We start from the raw sequence: 13,708 nt of genomic DNA, 5'->3' as shown, positions 1-13,708 counted from the left end.
CTTATTTACATTTAGCTTTAAAAATACATAAATAAGGTTGTATTATTTTCCCCCCATACCCCGGGGGTTTGTCTTCCAAAACCCCGGGAATGGATATCCCTACTGTGGAGACTGCTGCTTCAGAGAAGTAGTTCTCAAACTTCAGAGTATCCGAGAATTTCTCGGACATTATTTATTCAAAGGCAGACTTATTGAGGAATAATTTGCTTCTTGTAAAATCCATTTTTTAGGTATATAGTTCTATGACTTTGGGGCACTGTGGGAACCACCACAATTAAGATAAGGAAAATATCTATCATTCCCCCAAATTACCTGGTGATTCTCTGCAGTCCATTCCTTCTCCCTACCCACGGGGCAACCACTGATGTGATTTCTGCTCATACAGTTTTTCTCAAAAACTGAGACAAAATTCATAACTTACAGTGGACCGTTTTACACATTTTAATGTTCACAGTTCAGTGTTTTTAATATAGTCACACTGTTGAGCAATCATCGCCACTGTCTAACTGCAGGAGATTTTCATCACCCACTAAGAAATCCCATGCCCATTCAACAGTCTGGAAATATTTATTTTAAAAGCTTAGTAAACATGCAGATTCTCAAGTCCCAGAGTTTTAGTATGAGTTGGGGTCCTAGAATCTGCATCTTTTAACAAGTCTCCCCTGATTTCTGATCCAGGTGGTCTCCAAATCACATTTTCTGTAACTCCCTTCTAAAGATAAAGCTATTTCAATGAAATGTAGCACAGTATAGTCTCATTTTAGAAGAGACACATCTGTAGAAATCATACTATTTCCTTAAAAGTATAACCTAGGTCTCCCTGGGACCTCACCATTTTCTTCCAACAAATTAGGCCTCTTTGTTGTTGTTCAGTCACTAAGTCATGTCCAGCTCTTTGTGACTCCCTGGACTGCAGCACGCAAGGATTACCAGTCCTTCAATATCGCCTGGAGTTTGCTCAGACTCATGTCCATTAAGTTGATGATGCAGCCAACCATCTTATGCTCTGTCACCCTCTTCTCCTTCTGCCCTCAGTCTTTTCCAGCGTGAGGATCTTTTCCAATGACTCAGCTCTTCACATCAGGTGACCAAAGTATTAGAGCTTCAGCATCAGTCCTTCTAATGAATATTCAGGGTTGGTTTCCTATAGGATTGACTGTTTGGATCTCCTTGCAGTCCAAGGGACTCTCAAGAGTCTTCTCCAACACCACAGTTCAAAAGCATCGATTCTTTGGCCCTTAGCCTTCCTTATGGTGCAACTCTCACATCCAGAATTCCAGAAAAATATATACTTCTGTTTTAGTGACTATGCTAAAGCCTTTTTCTGTGTGGATTACAACAAACTGTGGAAAATTCTTAAAGCAATGGGAATACCAAACCACCTGACCTGCCTCCTGAGAAATCTGTATGTAGGTCAAGAAGCAACAGTTAGAACTGAACATGGAAAAACATAGACCCGAATTGGGAAAGGAGCACCACAAGGCTGTATATTGTCACCCTGCTTATTTAACTTATATGCAGAGTACATCATGCGAAATGCCACACTGGATGAAGCACAAGCTGGAATCAAGATTGCCGGGAGAAATATCAATAACCGCAGATATGCAGATGACACCACCCTTAGGGCAGAAAGCAAAGAGGAACTAAAGAGCTTCTTGATGAAAGTGAAAGAGGAGAGTGGGAAAAGTTGGCTTAAAGCTCAACATTCAGAAAACTAAGATCATGGCATCTGGTCTCATCACTTCATGGCAAAAAGATGGGGAAACAATGGAAACAGTGACAGATTTTCTTTTCTTCAGCTCCAAAAATCACTGTAGATGGTGACTGCATCCATGAAATTAAAAGACTCTTGCTTCTTGGAAGGAAAGCTATGAACAACCTAGACAAAAAAGCAGAGATGTTACTTTGCCAACAAAGGTCCGTCTAGTCAAAGCTATGGCTTTTCCAGTAGTCATGTATGGATGTGAGAGTTAGATCATAAAGAAGGCTGAGAGCCAAAGAACTGATGCTTTTGAACTAAGCATCAGTGTTGCTTAGTGTTGGAGAAGACTCTTGAGAGTCCCTTGGACTGCAAGGAGATCCAACCAGTCAATCCTAAAGGAAATCAGTCCTGAATATTCACTGGAAGGACTGATGCTGAAGTTGAAGCTCCAGTACTTTGGCCACCTGATGCAAAGTGCTGACTCGTTGGAAAAGACCCTGATGCTGGGAAAGACTGAAGGCAGGAGGAGAAGGGGATGACAGAGGATGAGATGGTTGGATGGCATCACCAACTCAATGGATATGAGTTTGAGTGAGCTCCAGGAGATAGTAAAGGACAAGGACATCTGGCCTGTTGCAGTTCATGGGGTTGCAAAGAGTCAGACAGGACTGAGTGACTGAACAGTAACAGCAACTGGGAGACCAGTAGACTGAAAAGATAAAAGATACTGATCCTGCCCTCAGGATGCCCTCAGTCTATTGCTGGAAACAGAATATTGATAGAAGCTTCTTTGTGAAATAGTAGAGAGAGACAGGGTTGGATCAGGAAGGGGCTTATGTAATTGATAAGGAATTTTGAATTATTCTTGAGGGTAAAGGGAAATCAGTCAAAGATATCCTACAGGGACTTCCCTGGTGGTCCAGTGGCTAAGACTTCACATTCCCAATGCAGGGGACCTGGATTCAACCCCGGGTCAAGGAGTTAGATACTGCATGCCGCAGCTAAGCATTCGCATGCTCTAAGTAAGTGTCCTTAAGGCCGCAGTGAAGAGTGAAGATCCCAAATGCCACAGCTGAGACTTGGCACAGTCAGATTAATTAATAATAACGATGATGCAAAAAAGATATCATGCAATGAAGTGACATAATTAGATTTTCATTTTAGAAGGATCATCCTGAAAAATGATGTGGAGAAGAGATTGAGAGGGGGACAAGATTGGTGAGAGAAAAGCAGGAGATTTCTGCAGCAAACCAGAAAGTTATGATTGAGATCGGGAGCAGGGCAATGACAGGGAGAGGAAGAGAGAGAATAGATGACCATGGAAGTGGTAAATCTGACAGCACTTGGTTATCATTTGGGTATAAAATGTAAAGGTGTAAGGAGGACCTGAGGTTTCTAAATTGGTTAACAGATTAAACTGGGTTCTCATTGACTAGGATCGAGGCTGAGGAGAAAGGATGGGGTCAGTGTCGAGTCTAGGACACCCGTGAGTCCGTTGTTGCTGCTGTTCAGTCACCCTGTCATGTCTGACTCTGCGACCCCATGGACTGCAGCATGTCAGGCTTCCCTGTCCATCACCATCTCCTGGAGTTTGCCCAAACTCACGTCCATATGAGTCAGCCTAACAGTCTCGTCCTCTGACACCCTCTTCTCCTTTAATTAAGACTACTGGCACTGTTGACATTTTAGGATGATAATTCTTGGTTGTAAGTGGTTGTCCTTGTAGTGTGTCTAGCAGCATCCTCGGCCTGACCCACTAGATGTTAGTACCACCCTGTCCCTGGTTCTGAGAATCAAAAATGGTTCCAGACATTGTCAAATGATCCCTGAGGGACAAAGTCACTCCCTGTGAAGAATCACAGGTTTAGATGGAAATTGTTCCCAGGCTTTCAACTGCCCCGCACATGCCAACATATTCACATTTGCATTTCAGCCCCCACCTTCTAAACTCTGCTGCTGCTGCTAAGTCACTTCAGTTGTGTCCGACTCTGTGCGACCCCATACACGGCAGCCCACCAGGTTCCCTCTTCCCTGGGATTCTCCAGGCAAGAACACTGGAGTGGGTTGCCATTTCCTTCTCCAATGCATGAAAGTAAAAAATGAAAGTGAAGTCACTCAGTCGTGTCCGACTCTTAGCGACCCCATGGATTGCAGCCTACCAGGCTCCTCCGTCCATGGGATTTTCCAGGCAAGAGTACTGGAGTGGGTTGCCATTGCCTTCTCCGAAACTCTAGACTCATGCAATAAACAGCTTACTAGACATTTCCAGATTGGCTGGACAGGATGAGGGCCCAGTGAAATTCAGGATGATATTTATGTCCTATCTGTACAAATTCTATTCAAAAAGCCCACTCAAGGTGTCAGTTCTTTAAAATGCATAAGGAGCACACAGCATTGTCTAATTCTTGTCTGTATAGAGAGGTTTCTGTCGAGAAAAAGGGGGAAATGAGAAACAAAAATTTTTATTTTGGGACTCTTTTCTCCTGGGAATAATGGCTCCTTAGTAACTAAGTAGACAGATCTTTTAGGACCTTAGGGAAATCTATGAATTCAAGAACAGACCGTTCAATTAGCTGACACTGGTCAGATAATAGGGTTGTCCTAAATTCTTGGATTTATATATGCCAAGGAGAATATAGCCGACATTTTCTCCTTCATTTTATTACTTTCTCCAATAATAGAATGATAATATGTTTACAATAGAAAAGCTTCCAAATATAAAAAGGATAAACATACATGTTCATGAACTGACTGCTCAGATACAGCCTAGATTTTATGTCCTTACTATATGCTTTTTAAAGATTGAAATCATGTTGGATATATAGTTTTGTTTTCTAGCCTTTCAAACATTATTGTGAAGATTTTATGACTCTAGTACAATGTAGTTAGCCATTCCTACTGAGCAATTTGGTTTCAATATTATAAGGAAAGCTGAACAAAACAGCTTTGGACCAAACCTATGATACCACCTCTGCATTTCCTCAAGCCGGAGTCCTAGTGGGGTGTAAAGTGTCTCCAGGCCCCTGATGCATATTGCACTGTATCCCAGGATAACTGCACACGTTAACACCCACCTGATGTGTAAGGTAAGCCCCTTACTCCATTTGTAACTTTATTTTCAAGACTTATAAAAACTCTTTGCCTGTCTATGTGCATAAGTTGTTTTTTTTTTTTTTTTTAATTTTCGCCTCATGATCGGCCATAAGATTTACCTTATGTCATGCTAAGTCGCTTCAGCCGTCTTTGACTCTTTTTGACCCCATGGACTGTAGACCGCCAGGCTCCTCTGTCCATGGATTTTCCAGGCAAGAATACTGGAGTGAGTTGCCGTGCCCTCCCTCAAGGGATCTCTATGGCCCAGGGATTGAACCCGGGTATCTTTCATCTCCTGTATTGGCAAGTGGATTCTTTACCACTAGTGCCAGCTGGGAAGCCCCCAGATTTGTGTTATGAGTTGTTTCTAAGGGGTCCAGTGCCCACTGTTACAGTGGAGAGGAAAAGCGTCCAGTGTGATCTGATTCTTGCGGCGTGCAGGCTGGGTCACCAAGGGAAGGGCTGTGACATGGGTTTGCAGCCTCACACTCCTGTATTCTCAGCTGCCTCCCCTGCTTTAGGGGCATCCAGTGCCTTTATGCTTCTTTTCCCTCTCACATTTTGCTCTCTAAAGGATTTCATAGACTTTGGTAAGACTAGATTTCTTAACCACCGGAATGTATTTACATTTGGGTTTCCTTTGTTTTACTTACAGACGTGATGATAAGTTTCTTCGACCCTGTGGGGTCCTACAAGTCTTGAGGGGTTAAGAGAAGACCCGCTGTCCCGAGACACTGAGCTGGGCCTGAGGGAGGGAGAACCAGGCCCACCTGTGAGTTAACTATCTACCCCTGACACCTCCAGAACCAAGGTGTCAGAACAGAGGGAGGGACGAAAGGAGCTGCCTCTGCGGCCAAGCAAACCCAGGGCCCAGAGCTCAGGCTTGTTTTGTTGGCTGGTGTGTTGGCTTTGCGACGGGGGTGTGGTGGTGTAAGATATTCTTTCTTCTCTTCCTCTTTCTCTCCCTTCCCTTCCTTCCTTCCTTTCTCAAATTACAAAAACAACACATGCTTGTTTGAACCTGCATTTGTTACAACAAGCCTGTGTTGTTTTTGTAATTTAAGATAATTCCGAAGAAAATCAAAGGTTTTTCCCTTGCCCCATTATCCACCCCTCTGAGGTAATCATGTTCACAGGCTGGAATGTGGCCTTCCACCCCTCTCTTTGTACAACATGCACCAACACGCGCTTGCGGGAAACTTGTCCCCTCTTTTCCTTTCATTCTCATGCCTAGTATTACTGCTGTTGTTGTTATGCCATTATTATTACTTTTATGCAGCTTACTTGGTTAACTGAATACATCATGTCAAGTCAGTGTACCTAGGTTAACTAATTCCTCCTCCCTTTAAAAAATAGACAGTAAGGGGATGAGATCTTAAAAAAAAAAAAAAAAGGTACAGTTTTTCATTAAGAGATCAATAGATGCACAGGATACAAAAGTCCAAGCAGGACAATGCATATGGTGAAATGCTTGTCTGCCTCCCACCCCAGGCCCTCAGTCCTTTTGGGGAATAGGATCCCACCTGCCTCAGAGGCCAAAAAAACCAAAACATAGAACAGGGACAATATTGGAACAACCAATAGAGACTTTTTAAAAATGGTCCACATTATAATAAAAAAAAACTTTAAAAAAAAGAGTAAAGTATCTTTCTTGAGACATTCTTCTTTCCCTACACCCCCCGTTTCACTCACATTTTGAACTTCAACTGTCTTTATTTCTCTTTTATGCAAAGAAACCATCTTTTCTCAAAGTGACATCCCTCTTCTTTGGTCGTCCTTAATATCCCCAAACTCTGATTTCCTTTGCATCATGTCACCACCTCGACTGGCTTTGGCTTCTTTCTCTTTTGATTTTCACAGATAATTCTTCACATGTAAGTTTTCTCCTACAATGGCTCTTGAATTTAACCCTCTTTTCATAACGGTCAACTCCCTTGACACTTCACATTTGTATACAGGTAAGTTCTTTATCTGCTCTAAGCCTAGGTTTTCCATTTGTGAAACAGAAATAACAGTGACCGCTACTTAATAAGCACTCAATAACGATGACCCAGGATGCCACGAGGAAAACATAGTTTGCAGCTAGTAGGGAATGCCACTTCCATGCCCTTCCCTAGTAGGTCCTGGGGGACTCTATTCAGACACCAACTGATGTAATGTAATCCACTTCTGGCGCTGACCCCTGGCGTGAATGCAGACCCCACAGACTAAAGGGCGCAGTCTACAGCATGCCTCCCCTCACTTCAGATGAACTGCTTACAAATCTGGGGGTTCCCATGCACCCATCATGTGCGATAATACACTAGAACGAATTACTGAAAATCAGGAAAATGGGAAACTTATGACCACAATTTTATTATTAACATAAAGGATACAAATCAGGAACAACAAATGAAGAGATACATAGGGTGAGGTCTGCAAGGGTTCCAAACACAAAGATTTCATGCCCTCTCCCCATGGAATTAGAATGCATCACCCTCCAAGCACATCCATGTGTTAACCTACCAGGAAGCTCCCCTGATTTTGTATACAGAACTTTTTATCAGAGTTTTGGCCATGTGACTAAGCCCAATCTCTAGCATCCCTTTTGTCCCTGGAAGTCTGGAAGTTGGGTTGATATCACATGATTCAAGGCTACAACCCTCTAATCAGGGTGGCTTTTCCAGCATGACTAGCCCCCACCAGCCTATCTCACCCTGTCACCTCATTAGCATAAACTCAAGGTGGTTCAAGGGGCTCAAGAATAACAAAGACACTTCCATCTGTGCCCAGATCTGAGACAAAGATCAAATGCAGTATATGAGTTTCCAAAGCACCATGTGAAAACCATTGACCTACCCAACAAACTCTAAGCTTTTAAATACATTACAGCCTAAATAGATGATAAATTCCATGCGAGGAAGGATCTGGCTTATTCACTGCTGTTTCCTTATGAGGCCTTCCCTGGTGGTTCAGATGGTTAAGAATCCGACTGCAATGTGGATTCCCCTATGAACACAGCAGTGCCTAACATACAGTGTTTATGACAAACCTACACAGTATATTAAAAAGCAGAGACATTACTTTGCCAACAATTGTCCTTCCAGTCAAAGCTACGGTTTTTCCAGTAGTCACGTATAGATGTGAGAATTGGACCATAAAGAAAGCTGAGCGCCGAAAAGTTGATGCTTTTGAACTGTGGGGTTGGAGAAGACTCTTGAGAGTCCCTTGGACTGCAAGGAGATCCAACCAGTCCATCCTAAAGGAAATCAGTTCTGAATATTCATTGGAAGGACTGATGCTGAAGCTGAAGCTCCAATACTTTGGCCACCTGATGTGAAGAACTGACTCATTGGAAAAGACCCTGAAGCTGAGAAAGATTGAGGGCAGGAGGAGAAAGGGACAGCAGAGGATGAGATGGTTGGATGGCATCACCAACTTGACAGACATGAGTTTGAGCAAGTTCCAGGGGTTGTTGGTGATGGACAGGGAAGCCTGGTGTGCTGCAGTCCATGGGGCTGCAAAGGGTCGAACAACACTGAGTGACTGAACTGAACTGGACCGAGCACACAGTGTATGGAAGGGTTTCCTTAAACTTAGTCATACATTGTCTTAGGACTTTTTTTTCCTGGTTACTTCAAACACCAGTATGTATTTCCCTCCTGACATCTAGTGGGTAAGCTGCTGGATACTAGAGGCCACTGCATACTCTGAGGGCATGATAAATGTGATAATCCTCCTTTCTGAGCAATCCAAATGCTGGAGGCTCAAAGAATGATTTACTTCAAATGGCAATGGAGTTTAACAGAAAACAGATGTCATATACGATTTGGCCATAACACAAATATTTCACAATGGCAGTTTTAGAAAATCATTTAAGATGAAATTTTGGTGTGTCTTGTTTAATTGAGAAAAGGCTATAAAAAGTTAGGGTGTGTGAATCAGTGGTTTAGAAAAAAGGGTAAAGTATTCTTCTGCTGCTGCTGCTGCTGCTAAGTCGCCTGAGTCCGGCTCCTCCATCCATAGGATTTTCCAGGCAAGAGTACTGGAGTGGGGTGCCATTGCCTTCTCCGAAAGTATTCTAAGAGATAGTATTTTTTTTTCCCTGCAGCTCTATTGAGGTATGATTGACAAAATTGTAAGATAGTTAATGTACACATCATGATGATTTGATATACATAAGTTAGGGGAAACCAGAGAAGGCAATGGCACCCCACTCCAGTACTCTTGCCTGGAAAATCCCATGGACGGAGGAGCCTGGTGGGCTGCAGTCCATGGGGTCGCTAAGAGTCGGACACGACTGAGGGACTTCACTTTCACTTTTCACTTTCATACTTTGGAGAAGGAAATGGCAACCCACTCCAGTGTTCTTGCCTGGAGAATCCCAGGGACGGGGGAGCCTGGTGGGCTGCCGTCTCTGGGGTCGCACAGAGCTGGACACGACTGAAGCGACTTAGCAGCAGGGGAAACACTGAAACTGTTCACCCTGGCCAGGCACCACAGTAACCATTTGCATGACTTGTTTTAAGACAGGAAATCCTGGTAAGGAACATGAAACTAATAAGCCACCACCAACTGGAAGAACTCAGGAAGAGTCAAAAGGAGATGCCTCATGTCAGGGCTTCTGTGGTGGCTCAGATGGTAAAGAATCTGCCTGCAATGCAGGAGACTTGGGTTTGATCCCTGGGTTGGGAAGATCTCCTGGAGAAGGAAATGGCAACCTGCTCCAGTATTCTTGCCTGGAGAATCACATGGACAGAGGAGCCTGGCAGCAGTTCATGGAATTGCAAAGAGTTGGATGCGACTTAGTGACTAAGCATACAAGCACAACCAGAAAAACTAGGGAAAGGTCAAAAGGAGATGCCTCATGTCCTACTAACCTCCTGGAATCCTCCCCACTGGCATCCACTTTGGCTGAGCCATGGGTGAACCACCAGGAAGGATCCTGAGTCACCCAGGGAAACCCGGAAATTAATCCCATCAACATCAAACCCAAGACTGTGAGCCACGGGGCAGGCAGTCTGGGTTGCCCATCCTACCGCTCTTTCCCTGGGGAACCCCTGCATAATAAGGTCTCTTGCTTTGTCAGTACGTGTGTCTCCTCAAACAGTTCCTTTCTGAGTGTTAGACAAGAGCCCACTCCTGTAACATATATACATTGTGCAAAGATTCCTCCCTTCTAATTAATTAACACATTCATTACCTCACCTTTTTTTTTTCTGATAAGAACATTTAAGTTCCACTCTCTTAACAGATTGCACTTATACAATAACTGCAAAAGGTACAGTGTTATCAACTGTACTTACCATATATGTTAGATCCTCAGACCTTATTTAAGGGCTTCCCTTGTGGCTCAGCTGGTAAAGAATGCGGGAGACCTGGGTTCAATCCCTGGGTTGGGAAGATCCCCTGGAGAAGGAAAAGGCTACCCACTCCAGTATTCTGACCTGGAGAATTCCATAGACTGTATAGTCCATGGGGTCGCAAAGAGTCGGACATGACTGAGCGACTTTCACTTCACTTCACTTAAGACCTTATTTGTCTTATAATGAAAGTTTATATCCTTTTACCCACCTCTTCCTATCCCCCTCTGCCCCAGGCTCTGGAAACCACCTTTTTTAAACTAAACTACAGTTTTTGAAGCTGTTAGTAAATTTACATTTTATTACTAGGTACATCTGCTAATGATTAGATGGTTCGGTTCAGTTCAGTTCAGTTCAGTTGCTCAGTCGTGTCTGACACTTTGAGACCCCATGGACTGCAGCACACCAGGCCTCCCTGTCCATCACCAACTCCCAGAGCCTACTCAAACTCATGTCCATTGCATCAGTGATGCCATTCAACCATCACATCCTCTGTTGTCCCCTTCTCCTCCCACCTTCAATCTTTCCCTGCATCATGGTCTTTTCTAATGAGTCGGTTCTTTGAATCAGGTGGCCAAAGTATTGGAGTTTCAGCTTCAACATCAGTCCTTCCAATGAATATTCAGGACTGGTTTCCTTTAGGATTGACAGGTTGGATCTCCTTGCATTTCGAGGGACTCTCAAGAGTCTTCTCCAAAACTAAAGTTCAAAAGCATCAATTCTTTGGCGCTCAGCTTTCTTTATAGTCCAACTCTCACATCCATACATGACTACTGGAAAAACCATAGCCCTGACTAGATGGACCTTTGGTGGTAAAGTAATGTCTCTGCTCTTTAATATGCTGTCTAGGTTGGTCATAGCTTTTCCAAGGAGCAAGTCTCTTTTAATTTCATGGCTTCAGTCACCATCTGCAGTGATTTTGGAGCCCCAAAATAAGATCTGTCACTGTTTCCATTGTTTCCCCATCTATTTGCTGTGAAGTGATGGGACTGGATGACATGATCTTCATTTTCTGAATGTTGAGCTTTAAGCCAACTTTTTCACTCTCCTCTTTCACTTTCATCAAGAGGCTCTTTAGTTCCTCTTCACTTTCTGCCATAAAGGTTGTATCACCTGCGTATCTGAGGTTATTGATGTTTCTTCCAGCAATCTTGATTCCAGTGCTTCATCCAGTCCAGCATTTTGCATGATGTACTCTGTGTATAAGTTAAATAAGCAGGGTGACAATACACAGCCTTGATGTACTCCTTTCCCTATTTGGAAACAGTCTGTTTTTCCTTGTTTGCTTCTAACTGTGGCTTCTTGACCTGCATACAGATTTCTCAGGAGGAAGGTCAGGTGGTCTGATATTCCCATCTCTTTAAGAATTCAAGTTTGTTGTGATCCACACAGGCAAAGGCTTTGGCATAGTCAGTGAAGCAGAAATAGATGGTTTTCTGGAACTCTTGCTTTTTCAATGATTCAGCAGATGTTAGCAATTTGATCTCTGGTTCCTCTGCCTTTTCTAATTCCAGCTTGAACATCTGGAAGTTTACGGTTCATGTACTGTTGAAGCCTCGATTGGAGAATTTCGAGCATTACTTTGATAGGATGTGAGATGAGTGTAATTGTGTGGTAGTTTGAGCATTCTTTGGCATTGCCTTTCTTTGGGATTGGAGTGAAAACTGACCTTTTGTAGTCCTTTGGCCACTGCTGAGTTTTCCAAATTTGCTGGCACATTGAGTGTAGCACATTCACAGCATCATCTTTTAGGATTTGAAATGCTCAACTGGAATTCCATCATCTCCATGAGCTTTTTACATAGTGATGCTTCCTAAGGCCCACTTGACTTCACATTCCAGGATGTCTGGCTCTAGGTGAGTGATCACACCATTGTGGTTATCTGGGTCATGAAGACCTTTTTTTTAATAAAAGATGTTTTTTGATTAGATGGTTAGATAGCATTATTGACTCAAAGGACATGAACTTGACCAAACTTGGGGAGACAGTGAAGCCTGGCATGAAGTCTGGCATGCTGCAGTCCATGGGGTCACAAAGAGTCAGAGATGACTTGGCAACTGAACAACAATACTTGCTAACAGGCTTCTCACTCCAGTGATGGTCAGTGTGCTCAGCGTGAAGTCATTCTGGATGATGAGGAACTAGACTCTCTTTTCCTCCCTCTTGCCTCCCACTCCACCTAAAAATAAAAATGACTGTTATAACCATTTGGTTCTGAGAAAAAGATTTTTCCATAACCTACTGCCCACATTCATGCCTATTTCCTCTTTGCTACTCATTTTAATGGTTTTGCCCTAACCTAAGCCCTTCCTCTTTATTCTCTTGCCTCTGTTTACCCTATTGTCTTTTGAAATTTACCACAGATAGTGCCATTTGTCATTTACTTTGTCTCTGAGACCTCGGCCTGCAGTCTTATAGAGGTATTGCCAAAGAATATAGTAAAGTAGACAGAAAGTGATGAAAATTTAAGTATAAAAGAAAGCAGTATCTACCTCACATCCCTTAGGAAAGCTTCTGTCAAAAAACAAAATAACAGGTGTGGGTTAGGTGTAGAAACTGCAACTTTTGAACACTGGTGGTAGGAATATAAAGTGGTGAAGCTGCTGTGGAAAACATCTTGGTGGCTCCTCAAAAAATTAGAACTAGAACTATCATGTGATTCCGAAATTTCACTTCTGAGTGTATACACAAAGGAACAGGAAGCAGAAACCAGGAAAGATACGTTCATGTTCATAGCAGTATTATTCACAGGAGGCAAAAGGTGAAGCAACCCAAGGATGTATCAGTGGAAGAACGGGTGAAAATAAATGTGGCGTATACATGCTGCTGCTGTGTAGGCGCTAAGTCGTGTCCAGTTCTCTGGGACCCCATGGATGGCAGCCCGCCAGTCTCCTCTGTCCATGGAATTCCCCAGGCAAGAACACTGCAGTGGGTTGCCGTTTCCTTGTCCAAGGGATCTGCCCAACCCAGGGACGGAACCCATGCGTCCTACTTGGCATGTGAATCCTTTACCACTGAGCCCCTGGGACGCCTGGTGTATACACACACAGGGATATTTTTCATCCTCAAAAAGAAAGGAAATTCTGACACAGGCTACGACACAGACAAACCTTGAGGAAATTATGCTAAGTGAATTAAGAGAGTTGCCAAAGAGCAAACTGCATGATTTCACTTATATGGTGTCTAAAGAAAAAAAAGTGTTGCTTTCCTGTTTTACAAGGATCAAGCCATTAGCCACCACAGTTACCCACTGACAGTGCACCTGAGGGGAATTCAGAATAGAGAAAAACAGGAAGTAGTCTGAGCTTTGGACACCAGTCCCTAGTTAAGATACATATCTAAGGAAAAGTCCCAGAGACCCCGGATTTTTGCATCTCTCCATACAGAGAAAAGTCCTCATGTCTTTAACTTGAGATGTCTATTCTCTGTGCTCTCTTGGTATCCGACTACATTATTTTTTTCCCAATGAAAAAAATTCACTGGCTCCTCCTTTACTTCCTCGGAGCAATTTCTCAGAGACATCTGAGAGGCAGCCTCCCAGACTGCAGTCCTTAGTAAGACACTGAATAAG

This window comes from Bos indicus x Bos taurus, chromosome 12 (assembly GCF_003369695.1).
Source record: "Bos indicus x Bos taurus breed Angus x Brahman F1 hybrid chromosome 12, Bos_hybrid_MaternalHap_v2.0, whole genome shotgun sequence".
Lineage (NCBI taxonomy): Eukaryota > Metazoa > Chordata > Mammalia > Artiodactyla > Bovidae > Bos > Bos indicus x Bos taurus.
Note: the sequence above shows the minus strand (reverse complement) of the source record.